The sequence below is a fragment of the Scyliorhinus canicula genome, chromosome 8 (assembly GCF_902713615.1).
Source record: "Scyliorhinus canicula chromosome 8, sScyCan1.1, whole genome shotgun sequence".
Taxonomy (NCBI): domain Eukaryota; kingdom Metazoa; phylum Chordata; class Chondrichthyes; order Carcharhiniformes; family Scyliorhinidae; genus Scyliorhinus; species Scyliorhinus canicula.
Window position 1 is genome coordinate 126,529,634 of NC_052153.1, and position 22,215 is coordinate 126,551,848.

General features: G+C 42.1%; 1 protein-coding gene across 9 annotated transcripts in view; it reads right to left on the bottom strand.

Moving 5' to 3' along the window:
- Window positions 1–22,215, bottom strand: part of rgmb (repulsive guidance molecule BMP co-receptor b) — a 227,509-nt gene that overhangs the window by 195,119 nt on the left and 10,175 nt on the right. For 2 of the 9 annotated variants that reach the window (XM_038805207.1, XM_038805198.1), the window contains exon 2: window positions 12,032–12,096. The exons of the other annotated variants lie outside the window; for them this stretch is intronic. The gene's annotated coding sequence lies outside the window, so the exon portion shown is untranslated. The remainder of the gene's footprint in view (window positions 1–12,031; window positions 12,097–22,215) is intronic. 9 annotated transcript variants of the gene reach the window in all.

A 22,215-nucleotide genomic window follows, 5' to 3' on the forward strand; every position in this document is an offset into this window, starting at 1 on the left:
AGCTTAATGGTCAGAGCTTTTCCAAACTGATATGACAATGATTATTGCAGATGTGTTTGTGGCATTTGCTCAAGCACTTAATCTCTTTAGTTTGTTGTAACATTGCTTCTGAAGCAATGCTGTATTTAGAATGCAGTGCATACATCATTTTGCATTATTATGTCAGGACTGGAACAGTATAAGTAGCTGCTAGAATGATTTTAATTAGAAATACATTTTGGGGGGTTAAATAGTATTACTACTCATCTAACTATTTAGTATCAGTGCAATATACATATGATTACATTTAATTACAAGAGTTTGTAGTAATTCAAATTCTTACTAATTGCAAACATGAAGAGAGTTCCATCTATCTTAAACACATGATCTTCTGAATAATTCTAAACTATCAGGTTACCCCAAGTGTAAAATTGCATCTTTATAAATACATTTTTGAATCACAACCTCTTATGTCTGTATTTCTGGTAGGCATCCAAGTAAAACTATGGAAAAGTCAGCTACATAACTGAGCACTTGACTACACTGGGTCAGCATCTTTAGATGTAAAAAAAATTGTATTGTGTTACAGTGCTGGGTCAGCTGGGAATGGAAAATTATTTTGTCGGGTAACTAGCTTGCTGCTCTCTACTTATTTCCATTAAAAGAAAAAACGCAAAAAAGAAAACAAAGTGATCATGTCTGTAGCTTCAGACATTTAAAACATCAACTTATCCAAGTGACCTCCACTGCAAAAGGTTTGCTTTCACAGCTGCCTCTCTTGTTAAAGTTATGGAATGGTCTCATCGGTCCGTTTCAAGTGCTCCACAGATGGAAAATTTGCTTCAGGACCCCAAATTCCAGAAAATGCTTGCAAATGACTTCCATACAAAGCATCCCAGTCGAAGATATGTTAATTGCATAATAATGACGACATTTTAATTTCTTAACAAAGCATAATTTTAAAGGAGTTTTACCACATAAGTGCAACTGCACTTGGTGCCTAACTGAGTAAATGATAAATGCTTCAGCTTCATAAAGGGCAACAACAAGGTAATGTCCTTTATTTCTGATTATTTTACCTTGCGTTTCCAATTTATATTAACCTTCTTAATCTCACATTGCATGACAGCTAATACTGTTTTCTAATAATCCTTTATTTCAATTTTTAAAAAACAAAATTTTTAAAACCTGCAGCCAAAATTCTATTTTGATTCCTCATCTTTGCAATGCTTCGTCCTTACAGACCCCGAGTATCCCATGGCTAACATCAATCTTCCTCGGAGACCAGCTGGCAGAAAAGGTCACTTGAGGCAGAGATCCCCAGTCTTTTCCTCTTCCCCCAGTAGTCCTATCACCCATCGTCGTCACAAAACACTATGTTGGAGTCTCTCCAATGCAGCTTTTCATCCTCAAAACATCAGAGAATAGATAACAATAAAACTGCCACACAAAGTAAATGGACAGTTATCTCTCTCTCTCGCTCCAGTTAAAATCCATGAGGTATATGTCCTAGTGTAGCTGTTTTGCCTTTAGCAGCTGCTTTGTCAAACAAAATACAAGCAAATGCAACCATCCTTTGTTTGGCATTTAACAACTTGCATTACCGAATGAATTTATAATTCAAGATTGTATGATGTTAGTTATTTTTTATTCAAATCAATGTACAATGAGATCTAATGGCTAAGGAAGGACATTGGTCAGGTTTGCTGGAAGATTTGACCACTGTTAGAAGCCAAAATCCCAAGAAGAAATCAGTTCTAAACAATAATGTAACATACAATCTGTTATTAATTGCTTCTCCTGCAGAGATACATTTTCAGTAAAGTGAAAGTGATATGACTTTGGATGTGAATTACATTACTCCAATTTGCAAGGTTCATCTAAGTTTTTTAAAAAACACAATCATCTCAATAATAAGCAAACACAAAACCTTGCAGAAGAGCTAAGGCAGCACAATAATCTTCACCACTGGCACTGCATATTACTATGGCTTTTGTTAAACATTTCAACAGGTCTGAAGCAATGGAAAGCACAATGGTTTCTACAAACTTTTAAGTGGAACAGGCAGCCCAAAAAAGGGGCATTTGTGACCGAAAGGGAACTTCTTCCTCGTCTAAACAAATGACGAAAAATAAATAATTTTGAAGAAATTGCATCATTAATTCTATGCTTCTCCAGAGACTGAGCTGTTAAAGTTCCACAAACAACTATTCTATGAACAACTATTCAAATAACTAATTCTATGATTCTATAAATGCAGGCAAATGGGGTTAGCTTAGATGGGCTTTTTGGTTGGCATGGAACAGTTTGGGTCAAAGGGCCCGTCTCCGTGCCATAGATTCTATGGGGATTCTATGAAAACAGAAAGCAGCTTTCGCAGTGGCTAAACATCACCTAGGTAACATGTTTATTATAGCTTTTCCTGCAGTCTGATAATGTTGAGGTTTTTTCTTCTCTTCCCCTTTTTGCTTCATCTCACCCTTACCACAGCAAGAAACATGGGATCATCCTTACCCTGGAGTCCTGCCACCACAAATGGCCACATGGGTTTAATGTATTATGCATGAAAATCAACAACAGCTGATTTAAAGCTTAGAGCTACAAAGTGGGCTCAAGAGAAAAGCATTAAAATTAAATGTCATTTACTTTCATTGTACTAATTTTATAATTGAACAACTAAGATCCAATACATTCATTAATTTACACGAGGTAACCACTACCCTGATCTGCATAAGTACTATCAAAAAAGTAAGAAGAAAAATTGAAAGAAGCACTAGGCTTTTTCAGGTCAAATACACTCCCACTCCCTTCCTTCTGTGCTGGACTTGCAGTTTACCAGAGGAGAAAATGCCTGGGTCATTGTCATTGCAGGCCCTAAATTTGGAATGTCTGGATCAGGGGACGGTGTTGCAAGTTTCAGGGGGTTTTGAGGTATAAATTTGAGGTATGATGTGTTTCAGAAGAATCATATGACAGAAGCCGTGGTAAAACTGTGCCAACCAAGTCTTTGATTTTCAACTTTCAGCCCTACTTCTGACTACTCCTCACCCTTTATTTGGAAAAAGTCCAAATTACCCTCTTTCATTGGATTAAGGTAAAATTCATCTGGTGCCACCCCCACCGCCATAACTAGAGTCATGTTGACGGAATATAAATTTCCATCCCTTATTTCCTGGGACTCCAGAGGTACATTCCACTGTGAAAAAATGGTACACCCTTGGAGATATGTATCAGTTGTACAATGTTATATCCTCTCATCAATAATCTAACCTATTGTAAACATTCACACAACATATTTTAGTCCAAGTTCCTTGAATACTTAAGCTATTAAGAACACATGTTGATGACACTTCCAGTCATAATGTCAGAAAAAGAATGTTTACCTCGAATACAGATAGATGTTCTGCCCTACATATTTGGTTAATCAATTAAATCTAATAACATATGGTTTTGTTTAAAGATAAGGGGGTGAATTCTCCACTGGTGAGATTCTCTGTTCCCTCGCCCACGGGTTTCCAGGCGGCATGTGGTGGCTACAATGGGAAGTCCCATTGGGCAGAACAGGAATGGAGAATCCCGTGCCAGCAACAGCACACTGCCGAGAAACACACAGCTGGGGAGGTGGAGAATTCACCCCAAGTTGTAAAACTAAATTCAAGCTGCTGAGCTCAACATTTTTTGTTATTTCTTTAAAGTGGAGAAAGAAGCTCTCCATTGTGCTGTGCAGTTAAAACAAATACAATTCCTTGAACCCACAGTTTACGGTACCTTTAAGTAAGAAAATCCACGACTTACGGGGAGGGGGGCGGTCACACACCGATATTGAGTGAGGTGTTTTTGAGAGGAAGGGCTGGGTGAGCCAAGTTTTTAATTGACAGTAGGGGGCAGAGGGTAGCGGTGCTGGTGGGTAAGAGAGTGAGGTTCCAGATGGAGAAGGTGGTGGCGGACCATGGGGATAGATATGTAACTGGGGCATTCGAAGGGAGGTTGGTGACTTTGGCAAGTGTGTATGGCCCCAACTGGGATGATGCAGGATTTGTGAGGAAGGTGCTTGGGGCCATTCCAGACTTGGATTTGCACGAGCTATTAGTGGGAAGGGATTGGAATCTGGTGCAAGAGCCGGGGGGGGGCACAAATTTTCTGTGAGAAGATCGTGTAGGTGAGTGAGGAGTACGTGGGTTTTAACTGCAAGGGGGAAGTATCAGAGGCGGTGGTATGAGAGGCCCTGAAGGTGGTAGAGGCCCTGAAGGTGATAGTGAGGGGCCAGGTGATATCATTTAAGGCCAAGGTGGATACAGAGGAGAGGGAAGAGCATCAAAGGCTTATAGAGGAGATGTTGGAGGTGAACAGGAGGTATGTGGGTTATGCAGATCCGCCCCTTTTGGACAGAAGGAGGGAGCTTCAGGCTAGCTTTGATCGGTTGTCTACGGGTAAGGCGGTGCACCAACTGAAGCAGGCTAGGGGAGCGATTTACGAATAAGGGAGAAGGCGGGGCAAGCTGGCAGGCTAACTTTGGAGGAAGGTGATGGCGAGGAAAATTGTCCAAGTAGGGATAGGACAGGGAAATTGGTGGTGGCACAGACCAGATTAATAAGATGTTTGAGGTGCTTTATGAAAATTTGTATAGATCAGAGCCACCGGGGGAGGTACGGGGATGCGAGAGTTCCTGCTCGGACTGGAGTATACAAGGTTGGAGGAGGAAGACAGGGCCACACTGGAGTGGTCGGTGGGGGAACAGGAGGTAAAGGAGGCATTTGGGAGGATGCAGGTGGGGAAGGTGGCAGGACCAGATGGGTTCCCAGTGAAGTATTACAAGAAATTTAAAGACAAATTGGCGCCGCTTGATAATGGGGATGTTTGAGGAGGCGATTGGGAAGGGGGTGCTACCATAAACATTTGGGCAGGCTTTGATCTCTCTGTTGTTAAAGAAAGATAAGCACCTGATGGAATGTGGGTCGTACAAGCCAATATCGCTATTGAATGGTGACACAGAGATTCTGGCAAAGGTACTGTTGGCTAAGTTGTAGGAGTGCCTCCCAAAGGTGATCGTGGAGGGCCAGACAGGGTTCGTGAAAGAAAGGCAGCTATTTTCCAATATTAGGAAGTTATTAAATGTAATCATGACGCTGCCTGAGGGAAAGGAGACAGAGGTGGTGGTTGCACTAGACCCGGAAAAGACATTTGATAGAGTAGAATGGGGGTATTTGATGATATCAGAGCCGAGTACGTCGGTGGGGAACATAATGGAACTTCTCCGAAGATTTGGGTCTTTTTTAGGATATAAATTGATCCTGGAAGTGAATATTTTATGGAGTGGGACTGGGTGGGCTGCCGTTTCGCAGGGTGGCAACCCACTTCAGGTATTTGGGGGTGCACGTGGCGCTGGCCGGGGTGGGGGATCTCTTAGGTACAATTTTACTAGCTTGGTGGGGAGGATGAAAGCGGATTGCAGACTTGGCAAGGTGGGTTAGAATGGAGCGAGGTCTGTGTAGGGGGTTGGAGTTGAGGACGCTGGCAACGCGCCGCTCCTGATGGCCCAGGGCAAGTACTCTGGGAGTCCGGTGGTGGTGGCAACAGTGAAGCTTTGGAGGCAGTTGAGGCAACAATTTAAGTTCGGGGCTGGGTTGGGGAGATGCCGATCAGGGGGAATCATAGGTTTGAGCCGGTGAGGCTAGATGGGAGGATTCGGAGGGACAAGTAGAGGGGGACCAGGGTATTAAAAGATCTTGCGAGGTTGCAAGAGTTGGGGGAGAAGTATGGACTGGGGCAAGGGGAAGGTTTTAGGTACCTGCAGATCCGAGACTTTCCTGGGAAGAAGGTTCAGAGCTTCCCGATAGCGCCAACCCCTCATTGTTGGAAGAGGTATTGACGACAGGAGGAATGGAGAAGGGGGTGGTGTCAACGATCTACGGGAGGATTTTGGGGGAGGACGAGATAGCCATGGAGGGGATTAAAGTCAAGTAGGAGGAAGAGTTGGGGGAGGTTATGGAGGACGGTCTGTGGTGTGAGGTGCTCCGGAGGGTAAACGCCTCAACCTCATGGGCAACGTTGGGGCTGATACAGCTGAATGTCATGTATAGGGCGCATCTCACGAGGGCGAGGATGAGCCGACTCTTTGAGGGAGTGGAGGACGAATGTGAGCGCTGTGGGAGGGGCCCCGTAAATCACATACATATGTTTTGGTCCTGTCCGAAGCTGGAGAGGTATTCGAGGGTGATTTTCAGTATCATCTCGTGAACTTGGAACCAGTGCCCCTAGAAGCCATTTTCGGGATATCGGAACGACCAGAGCAACAAACGGGTGCGCGGGGCAGATGTTGTAGCCTTCATGTCGCTGATTGCCCGGAAGCGGGTACTGTTGCGGTGGAGGTCAGTTTCTCCGCCCTTTACTCGGCGTGACGGGGGACCTACTTGAACTTCTGACTCTCGAGAAGGTGATATTTGAGTTGAGGGGGATGAAGGAGGGTTTCTACAATTCATGGGGACTGTTTATTGTGCACTTTTGAGAATTGGTTGCCATTTAACATGGGGGGGGGGGGGGTGGGGTGGCGGGGTTATTGCTGTTTGTGAATACACTGTTTACTGATAGACTGTTTTTTTTAACCTGGAAGGCACAGGTGGATTTTGTGGGTCTGTATATTGAGGGGGCTGCTGTTTTTGTTTGGGGGATCGTTACTGTATTTGTTGTTCTGTTTGTTTTTTCTTTTGTTGTTTATTTGATGAAAAGGTTGAAAATATAGAGAGAGAATAAAAAGATTTTTTTTAAGGTAACAAAATCCATTAACACCCGTTCCTTGCAAAGAGTTTGCTTATCTGTAAACTGTCTGACTAGCAGAAATTCAAAATGAACTGTTTGAAAGGCTGTTATGGTAAAATCCATAAATGTTACTTCAGACCAATATAAAACCCCATAATTAGTAATATTATCAAAAGCTTAGCGGACCACAAACAGGTGTGCACCTGGCTGCCAAACTTGGAACTATGGGCTGCTGGTGGCGAACAAGGTTCCTGCTGTGATCTATTGTTGACTGATGGACATCTGCACTCAATTTGAACTGGTCAAAGTAAATCACGGTAAGAGTAAAGCCATATTCTTTGGGAAGTGGGCCAAGCGATCCTTTGCCCCCTTCATTATCAGGTCAGACTACTTGAAGGTGCTGGGGCTTTGGTTCGGAGAAGCCAGGGTATACGTAAAAAAACTGGAAGGAGTGTAAAAGCATGGTGAAACAGAAACTGGAGATGTTCCCTCTCCAGTGTAAGTAAGAACCTGGTTATCAGACAAGAGACTCTCTCATTGCTGCTCTACATTGCACAGGTATGCTCATACCCCAGTTATTTGAGCCATCTCTCACTTCAGGGACCAAATATGGATAGTGTCCACAGAGACACAACATACAAATTTCTAGATTTAGGGGGCAAAAAGCATACCCAACCTCATCTTGATCCTAATTTTTTTTTTAATTGGAAAGACTCAGCAGATCTGTCACCTAAGGATAGGTAAAGAGGTGTTGAGCCGTATGACTTTTCTTCAGAGCTACCTGATGCTGATGGCTACGTTGGTGCGTGGCTGCATCAAACAGTGAAAAGTCACCAAGTTCTCAAGGACCATAGGCTGCTCTCCCCTTTTGAAAGAGAGCTGACTAATGAGGATTTAATCTGAGGGTCACAACACTTCAGGCGAGGGGCAAGGTTGAGAATGTGGGGCCTGACTGAATAACCCTCATGCAGTGCGTGACCCTCGGTATGAAAACACCAAGATGCTGAAGTTCTATTTGTCCCTGGTTTTGCAATGGTTGTGTCTGGCTACGTTGTCAGAGAATGCTCCAGTCAGTTGGACCATGCAGTATCATCTGCCCCTCATGGAAAGGTCTGCGCAGATGAACATCTTTGATCAGAAATCCAATAGGCAGTTTTCGGCAAATAACTGCCACATCAGCATGAAATTCCAAGACGAAGCATGACTGGTAACGAGAAGGGCTCTATCTGTCAGATCGTCTCTTCACTTCTACAGTCTCCCCCAACAAGATGGAATGTGCTGTGGCACATCCTGAGCTGCTCAGTAATGCAGGACTCAGTGCTCTATAGGCTGTTGTCAGCAACACACGTCATCTGCTGCTGGTGGACCATTAACTTGGTGAAGGATGATCATTGATATGCCGAAAACCTGCTTGTCTTCAAGTTTATAAGAGCTGTTGATAACTGAATGTTGCAAGCTGACACATTCCAAAGTGCAGGAGTACCAGATGAAGGACACACTAAAGCTTGGGGAAGCCGTCACAAAGGCCCAATGGGGAAAGGCTACTGTTTAAAGCTCTGCAGCTGCAGTACACCAAGGGACTGGAACCTGTGTAGAACCCCACGAACTGTATGCACAAGTGAAAGAATGTTGGACATGAATTTGTATGGTAAGTATAACCTGCAATGGCAAGTGAAATGAAAATGAAATGAAAATCGCTTATTGTCACGAGTAGGCTTCAATGAAGTTACTGTGAAAAGCCCCTAGTCGCCACATTCCGGCGCCTGTCTGGGGAGGCTGGTACGAGAATCGAACCGTGCTGCTGGCCTGCTTGGTCTGCTTTAAAAGCCAGCGATTTAGCTCAGTGAGCTAAACCAGCCCCTAAGTGTAGTGAGACACTTCATATATCATGTCAAAAGAAACTGATCTGTTTCATACTTTCTATAATATCAAATTTGAACCATTAAGTAATGTAGTTTTACTATGAACAAAGTACAATTTTGGATTTAAAAAATCCAAGCTGAGAAAAAAAGGTGGCATATGTACAGCTACTTTCTATCCTTGGGTTGCTCCCAGCCCCATCTCCAACCTTACCCCACATCGTGCCCACAAACCCCATAGTCCCAAGAAGGGCCTGGCAAAGACCCCACTCTTTCTTATTTCAGGTGCCTTTTATTGGACATTCCTTGGATGGATAGAGAAAATAACACGGGAACAGTCCTTCCTGTCCTGTTTAATTTCCAATGCTGTGCCTTCAACCTACTGTAGGCCCAGTTATGCTTCATTCAATTCCTCTCAGGAAAATTCAGGCCTGTATGAGGGTCGGGCTGACAGAATGGCTGTTACTAAGAGGCGAGAGGGGTGTGGGGGAGGGACAAGAAAGGCCATAGAATCTGGCTACGGCTTGGGACACAGATCTCCTGCCAAAGTTAAAAGCAGCAGCTCATTAGCATTTCTTTCTTCCCTTTCCAGCTGAGCAGCTGCATTCCTGGAGCTAGTTGGTAAACCACTGGGAGGGGGTATACCCCAGGGTCCCCTGGGGATGATCTCTGGCAATTGGGGGAGGAGTGGGGTATAGATTGGCAATGATGGCGGCACAGAAAGTAGAAAGGACAGCACAACAAAACAAAGAGACAGGATATCAAACCTTGGGTGGACAAGGCTAAAGACTTTCTGAAAGGTGCCAGGAACAGCACTCCCCTTCCTCCTGGAATGGCTATTAAAAGCACTACCTTGTAGAGCCAGCAGCCCTGCCTCCCTTTCACTTCCTGGTTTCTCAAACCTCAGGAAACCCTCAGAGCACCAGTAATTATAAATCAGGCTCTCGAAGCTCTGTGGAAACCTGATTTTAAAATGTTAATAAGGATCCATTTCCCCACAGCAGGACACTTAAGCACCTTAAAACATTCATCACGGAAATAAATGGCAATGGGTCAGGGAAACGTTCTCCAATTTTTCGCTTTGAACTCCTGACCTCTCCTAGCCGTCATCAAGGGTTAAAATTAAGGCAAATGGGGCTCCAAACCTTTCTCCTCTTTTTCCTAATTACAATGGAGGAAATTCTTTCCCATGCTTTTTTAAAAAGAAAACAAGTCCGTGAATGGAAATGAGGCTCTAGCTCTCACACAATGTCTAATTTGTAAAGTCAGACTCTAAACTAATCTAAATAAGGTTTAACACAAGTGTTTTTTGATTTGACTTGTCAATTGGTATTCTCTGGCAAAGTTAAACAAAATTCAGAATGAGCACATATACATTTAGAAATGTACCAGTACCTCTATGAAAGGTTCTATTTTTCTAAATGCTGTGTACTCGAGTGCTTGTCTGCTTTTTATCGTGGATATTTCTAGCTTTGCTTTGTTCTTTCTTGCAACTGATGTCCATTCCCTCAGAGAAGGAAAGTGAATGAACAGATGACAGCTTCAGCCAAGTCTTAAGTACCAGTAATGTTTTGATTGTTCAAGCAGACACACTCAGTGATACAGAGCAACACAGAATGTGAACCCTTTCTTCCTTAGGTCTATTGAAATAAGAACTGAATGTCAGCAAGCTCTTTAAAAGATTTGTCTGGCAACGGCTTGAATACAAAATTAAGCATAACTCCTGCCTTAGTTAAATCTTTAAAGCCTTCCTGCACGGTCTGAACATACTGTGCCAAATAAATAAATATTTAAAATTGATAGATCAATACAAATTCTTTATTTCGAGTAGAACTCCCAGAAGGAGAATCATAAAAGTTAACAACGTTTTATTAATCTGTGACATGCTTTGCAAGCACTGTCTGGGAGCTATGTAATCTTAAAACACTTGTGGGCTAATATTTTTTAAATCCAGCCATGGCATAGCACTATGTCAGTTGAAATAGGATATTTGTTATTTATGTTTCTGCCTATTGTGTAGGGTTACAAATAAGTTCAGTGATCAGACATCCCTTCGTACTGTCACCCAACTTTATAAATAATGTTTACTTTGTACCTGTCCCTCCATTATTTGCAGGCTTTGTAAGGTTGCATTATTTATAATTTGAGCTGGAATGGCCGATTATGTTGATCTGACATGGTCTTTTTATGCAGCAAATTACACTAACATTTTCAAGGTGCAAAATGGATGCCACTTTCAATACATAACAATAATTCACTTTAAGAAATTAATTAGATACAAAGTCCTTAGAGACATAATAATAAATGCAAGTTCTTCTGTTCTTTCTCTTTAATGCCATTACACTAGAAGATGGAGAAGAATGGGTGCTGTTGATTAATATGGGAAAATAGCTTCAGTCTGCATCTGGTTGCATTTGTACAAGGAGCACAGGAAAGACATTGCACAAGCTCAGGATATAGCAACTCGGTCATTACTTTAAAAACTAAAATTTGGAAGTGGAATCATTATCCATGAAGACAAAATGCCTTACAGATGCTGCCTAGATAATGGAATCTTGTGCATGTTTTGTTACCATGGTTACTAATATCTATAGTTAGCCCACAAAGGATTTGGAAACATATTCAAATATTCAAGCATCACCTGCCAGTCACTCTGATATCTAATAAAGTGCGGCAGTATCACAAGATTACATATTGATCATAAGAGTTATTTTATTGATACTTCTTATTGGCCAATGCACAAACACAAGCAGGTACATCAAACTAGTAAATTTTCAACACTGGAAATAAGACATACCACTTTATATTCAGTATAGAAATAACACTGGGTGCATGGTGATGATAAAGACAGTGGTTACATTTGGGTTAGCTCTTTCCTGAGAGTAAGTTGTTTCAGTTCAGTGAGTTTTTTTCTGTATGCGGCATAATGTGACAGTGAGCTCTGTGGGGCTTAAGCAAACATCTTATGCTACCAATGTGTTCAACTGCAAAAAGCTTTCAAGTGGAACACAAGCAGCCTGTGCCAGATCCACCAGCAGTAATGAAAGTGTGGTAACACTGCAGTGGCACAGTGGAAACTCATTAAAGACCATAAATATTCAACAAGTGACCTGACCTCACAACCCACAGGTGACCTTACTCAGAGCCTGCAAAGGTCAGTCTGCGAGTTCAATATTTATTGCCTTCATGCCAGCCTGCCCTGAATAGTCACTTTACTCCATACCATTCAAAGCTGTTTTTAAACTATTTGTAACCTTTAAAAAATTTTCAGACTTAAATTTGTTCCCCAGATGGTAGAACAGTACTTGACTATCACAGTAGGGGCGGGAAACAGTGGTGGGAGGTCTTTTGAAAAATCCTGCCATTTTAGTTTAGGTCAAGTCACTGTGGGTGTAACCAGGCAAGGGTGCCGCATGGGATGACTACTGACTACTCACAATCAAGGAACAGAAGCCGGACAAACCATCACTGGAGGTCAGGTGATTTATCACAGGAAAACTGCCTGGAAATAATAGGGAAGTTGTGAGTAAATCAGTTAAACGAAAACAACCTTAATTTCCACTAATCATGCAAAAGAATGTTAAGTTATATTATCACCATATCTAAAAGAGAGGCAAGCACCAATTCTCGGCAAACATTCCTCATGGTAAGATGAACTGTTATGTCAGTTCACAACTTCCCTCACATAGAAATCCTCAACTTCAGCCAAACAGATGGGACAACTTAGATAAATAGGTCTAAAAACAGGCCTTGTGTGGCAAAAGAGCTGGTGGTAAAATGGGCATAAGTTCCAAAATCACAGTTAGCCTTTCACAACCATGGCCAAAATAAAGTAACAATTCAACTTAAACAAAGACCGAGTTCCCAACACACACTGGCAGTTTTGCCAGCATGACAGTACGACGGGTTTTGTAACAAGCCCAATTAGATGGTTAATACTCTTATGATGCACTTTCCAATCTATGATTAAGGCTAGTGATCTGTCGCAACATGAGATTCCCAATCCAATGGTGTGATTATTAAATACTGCTACCCAAACTGCCAAACCTTCAAGCTCCTTGGGGAACGTAAAGAAAAATATCAGCAAACATGAGGGGCCAAATGGACTGCTTCAGTTCTATGTCACGTTATAATTCCAGGCATGTCTGGAGTGGAATAACGACTATTAAGTCAGCAAACATGGTTAGAGGTGAAAATATTCACATGCAGGCCTTTTTTAATGAGTAAAGAAGCAATTTATTATATCATAGCTCCGGGAGAAAGATTTGGAAGCTCCGCAGCCTCGCAATACTCTTTCTCACTTGAGCTAAGGTTCGCATTGGGTTAATATACAGATTTAAGGGGCGGAATTAGTTGCATTTTCATTACACCATGTTCAGCGCCAGCAACGTAAAACAAACAGCAAAGAGGCGAATGACTAGTTCAACCTTTTTCTTCCAGTTCCGGAAAAGTCATATTGGACTTGAAATGTTGGTTGCCAGAACTGCTGGGCTTTTCCAGCATTTTCTGCTTTTATTCTTAATTTTTTCTTTCCCTGGTGGGTCAACATTGACCAGGACACGTTATTTATTTTATACCAATTCCAAACTATCTTTAACTAAAGGGAACAGTCTACTAAAATGTCCATCACATGTTGGGTGTCAAGTTTGGCAGCTCAAAGAAAAATCATCACACCATATAACCATGTGGTTTTTGTTCAGGGGCTGGTCTCGTACTGTGACAAATCGCTACCTCTAACCACAGACTGGGCTGAGGTGCACCATAAGAATGCGAACTGCCCAGTTGGGATTGTTAAAAGATCTTACTGGCTGGACAGCCAGATACATATATTTTAATTATTTCATGACATGTGAGCATCACATTCAAAGTCACTTTTTACTCCCCATCCCCAATTGCTCGGGATTGTTGAGAGAGAGAAAAGGAAAGAAGACAGTACAACGGTGGCAACTTATTTTACAAAGATCAATATTTTCAGAAAAGGAAAACAAATTCCCAGTAGTTCCCCACTTCAAAGTAAAGTACACCATCGCTGTTCAGCACACTAAAGTAGAGCAAATCATACAATGGCGCACTACAGTAAAGCACAGCACAGCGCAGTACAGCACACTAAAATAAAGCACATTAAGGTAAAGCACACTGAAGTAAAGCACACTTTAGCCCAGTAAAATGAAGCACACTAAAATAAAGCAAACAATAGCAAAGCACACTATAGCCCAGTAAAATAAAGCACACTAAAATAAAGCACAATAAAATAAAATAAAGCACACTAGAGCAAAGCACACTATAAGACCATAAGACATAGAAACAGAATTAGGCCATTTGGCCCATCGAGTTTGCTCCGCCATTTAATCATGGCTGATATTTTTCTCATCCCCATTCTCCTGCCTTTTCCCATAACCTTTGATCCCCTTATTAATCAAGAACCTATCTATGAGACCATAAGATCATAGCTCAGTAAAATAAAGCACACTAAAACAAAGCACACCGTAGCTCACTAAAATAAAGCACACCATGGCACAAAATAAAGAACACTATAGTGCACTAAAACAAAGCACACTGAAACAAAGCACACCAGAACAAAGCACACTATAGCCAAGTAAAATAAAGCAGACCATAGCGCGCTAAAATAAAGCAGACCATAGCGCACTAAAATAAAGCACACCATATTGCGCTAAAATAAAGCACACCATATTGCGCTAAAATAAAGCACACCATAGCGCGCTAAAATAAAGCACACCATAGCGCGCTAAAATAAAGTACACCGTAGCGCGCTAAAATAAAGCACACCGTAGCGCGCTAAAATAAAGCACACCGTAGCTCGCTAAAATAAAGCACACCGTAGCGCGCTAAAATAAAGCACACCGTAGCGCACTAAAATAAAGTACACTATTGTGCACTAAAAATCACTATAGTGCACTAAAACAAAGCACACTATAGCGCAAAATAAAGCACACTATAGCGCAAAATAAAGCGCACTAAAATAAAGCGCACTATAGTGTAAAAAAATAAAGCGCACTAAAATAAAGTGCACTATAGCGCACTAAAATAAGGCGCACTATAGCGTACTAAAATAAAGCGCACTATAGCCCAGTAAAATAAAGCACACTATAGCCCAGTAAAATAAAGCACACTATAGCTCAGTAAAATAAAGCACACTATAGCCCAGTAAAATAAAGCACACTATAGCCCAGTAAAATAAAGCACACTATAGCCCAGTAAAATAAAGCATACTATAGCCCAGTAAAATAAAGCACACTATAGCTCAGTAAAATAAAGCACACTATAGCCCAGTAAAATAAAGCACAGTATAGCCCAGTAAAATAAAGCACACTATAGCCCAGTAAAATAAAGCACACTATAGCCCAGTAAAATAAAGCACACTATAGCCCAGTAAAATAAAGCATACTATAGCCCAGTAAAATAAAGCACACTATAGCTCAGTAAAATAAAGCACACTATAGCCCAGTAAAATAAAGCACACTATAGCCCAGTAAAATAAAGCACAGTATAGCCCAGTAAAATAAAGCACACTATAGCCCAGTAAAATAAAGCACACTATAGCCCAGTAAAATAAAGCACACTATAGCCCAGTAAAATAAAGCACACTATAGCTCAGTAAAATAAAGCACACTATAGCCCAGTAAAATAAAGCACACTATAGCCCAGTAAAATAAAGCACACTAAAACAAAGCACACCAATGCACACTAAAATAAAGCACACTCTAGTGCAAAATAAAGAACACTATAGTGCACTAAAACAAAGCCCAGTAAAATAAAGCACACTGCAGCCCAATAAAATAAAGCACACTAAAATAAAGGTTTAGCACAGTGGGCTAAACAACTCGCTTGTAATGCAGAACAAGGTCAGCAGCGCGGGTCCAATTCCCGTACCAGCCTCCCCGAATAGGCACCAGAATGTGCGACTAGGGGTTTTCAGAGTAACTTCATTTGAAGCCTACTTGTGACAATAAGCGATTTTAATTTTTCATAAAGTTCACTATAGTGCACTATAGCCCAGTAAAATAAGCGATCTTCCTGGAGATCCTCTCCACTTTGAGCCGGCAGTTTGCGGTGTCAATGATAGCCATGATGTGGAGATGCCGCGTTGGACTGGGGTGAGCACAGTAAGAAGTCTTACAACACCAGGTTAAAGTCCAACAGGTTTGTTTTAAACACTAGCTTTTGGAGCACTGCTCCTTCCTCAGGTGAGGAAATAAAGCACACCATAGCGCACTAAAATAAAGCACACTAAAATAAAGCACTCTATAGTGCACTAAAGTAAAGCACATCATAGTGCACTAAAATAAAGAACTCTATAGTGCACTATAATAAAGCACACCAAACGCACTAAAATAAAGCACATTGTATCGAACTAAAGTTAAACACACTATAGCTGTGAAGTACTCCAACAATTAACAAAGGCCACCAAGTAGCATCATATTTCAATGTTCATTTTCAATTTAAACCCAAATTTTCTGAACTATAGTCAGTTGTACTACTTGTTCTCAGAACTTGTTCTTCTAGTTAAAATAAGTTAATGACACATCTGCAGTGTCAAATATTTCAATCTTTGCAATAAATTGCAATATTTTGTCCACATGCCTATTAAAGAAAAAAATCAAGAGGGCATTCGGAGTTTAAAGGAATGCCTTGCACCATTACGTAAATGTTGAAATTGGGACAAACCCTGAAATGACTTGTGGCTCACTTGCTACCAGACAGAGAAAGGTGCAAACTGCGAGCATTTACAACAATTTCATCCCATATTTAGCAACATAACCACTGCATTATTGAAGTGGTGGTCCCCATTAATTTAAAACAGCTTTCCCCCTTTCTTACCTCCAAGCCCCCGCATTTGGACACAGAATTTCATCTGAACTGAGAAGCAGTGCTGCAAACAAGAGGCCTGAGATTGGCACAATATCGTGCATTAGGATATTGTTCAGAAGCTGCTGTGACCTGTAGTGCCCTCACAGGTAACTCGCATATTGCAGGTAATAAAAGCAGAATTCTGTATCTCATTGGAAGCAGCCCAAAGGTAAAAGGTGGATTGGAAAAGACTAAAGTGCTGGGGCAGGCAATGGTTGGTTGGCGTAGTGGCAATCTCACCAAATGTCGAGTCAAGCACACCTGCTTTTCTGCTTTCATAGAAAAAAAAACTGTCTGGCCCCACCGACCCCAACTCCCACCATCATGCTCCACCCCAACCACTTCAGAAGTTGTTTGTGGGTTTTCTTGGTGAGAGCAGGGGTCCCTGGTTCAAAGGCCCTCAGTTCCTGATCAAGGGACATAGCATCAAAAAGAGAGAAGCCCACTCAGGTACACCCCTGCCCTTGATGCCAATCACCGTTCTCCTTCCCCCTCCCCCCATCACTCAACTTTGGTATGGATCCCTTGGTGATCCTAAGCCATGGTTCAGTGCATTACCGGCATCAGCCACTGCCTCACTGGTGGTGCTGCCGAGAAACGAATGCCAGGCAGTTCTCAGCAGGCAGGCCATCTACCCCTTGTCCTTGGTGAAGGTCCACCACTGCTCAGTTAAGTGATTGTTTGGCATTTAATGCTGTGGGCCTTTCTGAAAGTAGGCAATTCGGAGCTCTCGTCAGTTCAAGACATCGGGCAAAACTTCTATCATTTATGTAAAATTTAGCCCAAAAACCTGAAATCAAAAACTATATTGTTTCAATTGCTTTTCAGCCTTCCTCTTGCATTGTGGTACCTATTATATATTAGTAAATGGAGGGAAATTCTTCCCCAAATTAAACACCTTGTTCACGAACAATGGTATGTATGGAAAATAACATTCAAGTACCTTTCCTGCTACTTTATCCATATAGCCTTACACAGAAAATCTGACAAGGGTATCAAAATGATCAACACCTTTAAAAAATCCTCTTTCTAAACGTAATCTGCATCTTAATATTCCTCAAGGAAGCAACACAAAGAGCTGGCATTTCTTGTTGAAAATTGATCAATTTAAAAAAAATCTAGCAGCAAAATTGAAATGTGTAGGCTTGGTAAAAGCTGCCACTATTATATGGGTTTCAATTCACTCTTGCCTCCCCATGAGTAAAAACCTGGAGGAGGTTGGTTCAGTCTTAATATGTGCTGTTAATAATTCAAAGGAAATGCTCTCCAGCAAGGGAATGAAGCAGTTTTGTGCACTTGCTGTTGAATGCATTAAAGCCGTGTTCAAAACTGCACATTTAATGAGTTTCAAATTGCTAGCGAGGTCGAGTCAATCAATATTTCTGAAATATCACATTTTCACTATAGTGACCTAGGATTTCCATGTTCTCACCCATATACAATTAAAGAGCCAGGTTAGCATTGGCAGGCTTCATTATTTCAGTGACTGCTACATGCAGTGCTCTTCAATATTTCTTTTTTAAAATAAATTTAGATTAGTCAATAATTTTTTTTTCCAATTAAGGAGCAATTTAGCATGGCCAATTCACCTAACCAACACATCTTTCGGGTTGTGGGGGGTGAAACCCATGCAGACATAAGACCTTAAGACATAGAGCAGAATTAGGCCACTTGGCCCATTGAGTCTGCTCCGCCATTCAATCATGGCAGATATTTTTTCTCAGCCCCATAACCCCTGACCCCCTTATTAATCAAGAGCCTATCTATCTCTGTCTTAAAGACACACAGTGATTTGGCCGCCACAGCTTTTGGCGGAAAAGAGTTCCACAGATTCACCACCCTCTGGCTGAAAGAATTCCTCCTCATTTCTGTTTTAAAGGATCGTCCCTTTAATCTGAGCTGGTGTCCTCTGGTTCTAGTTTTTCCTACAATTGGAAACATCCTCTCCACGTCCACTCTATCCAGGCCTCGCAGTATCTTGTACGTTTCAATAAGATCACCTCTCATCCTTCTAAACTCCAACAAGTACAGACCCAGAGTCCTCAAACGTTCCTCATACGACAAGTTCTTCATTCCAGGGATCATTCTTGTGAACCTCCTCTGGACCCTTGCCAAGGCCAGCACATCCTTCCTTAGATATAGGGCCCAAAACTGCTCACAATACTCCAAATGGGGTCTAACCAGAGCCTTATACAGCCTCAGAAGTACATCCCTGGTCTTGTATTCTAGCCCTCTTGACATGAATGCTAACATTGCATTTGCATTCTTAACTGCCAACTGAACCTGCACATTAACCTTAAGAGAATCATGAACATGTCCCTTTATGCTTCTGCTTTCCGAAGCATTTCCCCATTTTGAAAATAGTCTATGCCTAGATTCCTCCTCCCAAAGTGCATAACCTCACACTTTTCCACATTCTATTTCATTTGCCAATTCATTGCCCACTCTCCTAGCTTGTCCAAGTCCTCCTGCAGCCCCCTTGCTTCCTCAATACTATCTGTCCCTCTACAGATCTTTGTATCATCTGCAAACTTAGCAACAGTGCCTTCAGTACCGTCTTCCAGATCATTAATATATATTGTCAAAAGTTGTGGCCCCAGCACAGACCCCTGAGGCACACCACTAGTCACCGACTGCCATCCTGAAAAGGACCCCTTTATCCCCACTCTTTGCCTTCTGCCAGTCAGCCAATCCTCTATCCATGCCAGGGTCTTACCCTTAACACCATTGCTAAAAAAACAATAAGGGGGAGAAGATAAAGTACGAGTGCAAGCTAGCTAGTATTATAAAGGAAGATAGGAAGAGATTTTTCAATATATAAAAAGGTAAGAGCAGAGGCAAAAATAGACATTGGATGACTAGAAAATGTGGCTGGAGAAGTAATAATAGGAAACCATGGGCTTTTAACTTATTTAACAGTCTCCAATGCGGCACCTTGTCAAAGGCCTTCTGGAAATCTAAATAAATCACGTCCACTGATTCTCCTTTGTCTAACTTGCTTGTTACCTCCTCAAAGAACTCTAACAGATTTGTCAGACACAACCTCCCTTTGACAAAGCCGTGCTGACTGAGTCCTATTTTATCATGCACTTCCAAGTGCTTCGCGATCTCATTTTTAATAACAGACTCTAAAATCTTACCAATGACCGAAGTCAGGCTAACCGGCCTATAATTTCCTTTCTTAAACAGTGGTGTTACATTAGCCACCTTCTAGTCCTCTGGGACCCTTCCTGCCTTCAGTGCTTCCTGAAAGATCATCACTAATGCTTCCAATTTCCTCAGCTATCTCTTTTAGGACCCTGGGGTGTAGTCCATCCGGTCCAGGTGACTTATCCACCTCCAGACCTTTGTTTCCCCAGAACCTTCTCCTTAGTAATGGTCACTGCACTCACCTCTGCTCCCTGGTTCTCCTGGAGCTCTGGCATCCCACTGGTGTCTTCCACCATGAAGACTGATGCAAAGAAACTATCCAGTTTGTCTGCCATTTCTTTGTTTCCTATTATTACTTCTCCAGCCACATTTTCTAGTCATCCAATGTCTATTTTTGCCTCTCTCTTACCTTTTATATATTGAAAAAAACTCTTCGTATCTTCCTTTATATTACTAGCTAGCATGCACTCGTATTTCATCTTCTTCCCCTTATTGCTTTTTTAGTTGTCCTCTGCTCGCTTTAAAGGCTTCCCAATCCTCTGGTTTCCCACTAATCCTCGCCACTTTGTATGCTTTTTCCTTAGCCTTTATGCTGTCCTTGACAACCCTTGTCAGCCATGGATGCCTTGTCCTTTCCTTAGCATGTTTCCTCCTCCTTGGGATGAATTTCTGTTGTGCCTCCCTAATAACTCCCAAAAACTCCTGCCATTACTGTTCCACTGTCTTCCCTGCTAGGTTCCTTCTCCAATCAACTCTGGTCAGCTCCTCCCTCATGTCTTTGTAGTTACCCTTATTTAATTGTAATACATCTGATTGCAGCTTGTCCCTCTCAAACTGCAGGGTAAATTCTTTCATATTGTGGTCACTGCTCCCTAAGGGTACCTTCACCTTAAGTTCCCTAATCAAGTCTGCCACATTACACATCACCAAATGCAGAATTGCCTGTTCCCTAGTAGTCTCCGTCACAAGCTGCTCCAAAAAAGCATCTCTTAGACATTCCACAAATTCCTTTTCTTGGGATCCACTACGAACCTGATTTTCCCAGTCCACCTGCATATTGAAGTCTCCCTTGATTATTGTAACATTGCCTTTTTTACATGCCTTTTCTATCTTCTGATTTATTTTCTGCCCCACATCCTGACTACTGCTAGGGGGCCTGTACATACCTCCCATCAGGGTCTTTTTACCTTTGCAATTGCTCAACTCTACCCACAGATATTCAATGCCTTCCGATCCTATATCACTCCTTGCTATAGATTTAATTCCTTATTAATAATGCAACCCCGCCCCCTTTGCCCATCTGCCTGTCCTTTTGATAGGACATATATTCTTGGATATTTAGATCCCAGCTCTGATCCCCTTGCAGCCACGTCTCTGTGATGCCCACAACATCGTACCGGCCAATTTCAATGTGGAGAATGTGCAAACTCCACAAGGACAGTGACTCAGGGCCAGGATTCGAACCCGGGTCCTCAGCGGCGCAGTCCTCTCTTCAATATTTCTAGCACCCTCAAAGATGTTTTGACTTTTTTTCTGCTCATGAAGGAATAGGATCCAAGCATTGCGAGGTAACAACATTTTCTCCTTTGGGGCACAATGACAGCATTGTGCTATCCTTGACTAGGCTGTGCATGAGCACGTGAAAAGTAAAACAAACATTCTCTGCTCCAAAATAGACCTTAACGCCAATGTCCAACGAGTACACCTGCATCACTGGGAATTTTTCCATTTCCTGCACCAGCTTCTAGCTGCCCGTTTAGGCAAACATATACAGGCTTTGAGGTGGCTGGTGTCCTGGCCTTCTCCTCCCTAGTGGCCCAGAGACGGATTTTGCTGGGGTGGAGGGACTCGGAGCCCCCGAAGTCGGGTGTGTGGGTCAGCACTATGACCGGATTTCTCAGCCTGGAAAAAAAATCAAGTTCGCCTTGAGAGGATCAATTCAGGGGTTCGCCCAGATATGGCAACCATTCATCGACTGTCATCCTTACCTTGTCTGGCCTACATGTGACTCCAGACCCACAGCAATGTGGTACATTCCCCTCAAGGATGGGCAATAAATGCTGGCTCAGCCAATGATGCCCACATCCCACGAACCAATAAATAGAAAAAACATGATTGAAGTCTGTTCCAGCAAATACATCAAAGCTTCCACCCTAATACTTCTGTCAGACTAACACTCTCGTATTAACCTATCATTCCTGCTTTAAAATGTTGTGGACAAAATATATAAATGCAAAGTTTCACTACTATAATATTTGGAAGGAAACCCACCACTCCCTAAATCAGATTCCCAAAACTTCACATATGCCTTGGCTAAAGCACAGATAGATCTTTCTCCTGGCATTCAGTTAATTCTAAGCCAGATTTCATTTTGAAAAAGAACCATCAGGGTTATACCTTGTTGACTCAGATATTTAGTTAATTATATCAAGCCAAGTTGCTACTGTAAAATTGCTTTGGGGTCCCTCAGTGTTGAGTCCTAGGTCCAAATGATTTCAGCTGCATCGTCATTGGCCTTCCCTCCAACACAAAGTCAGATGTGGAGATGCTCACTAATGTTTGCAATGTTCAGTATCATTCACATCTCCTCAGATACTGAAGC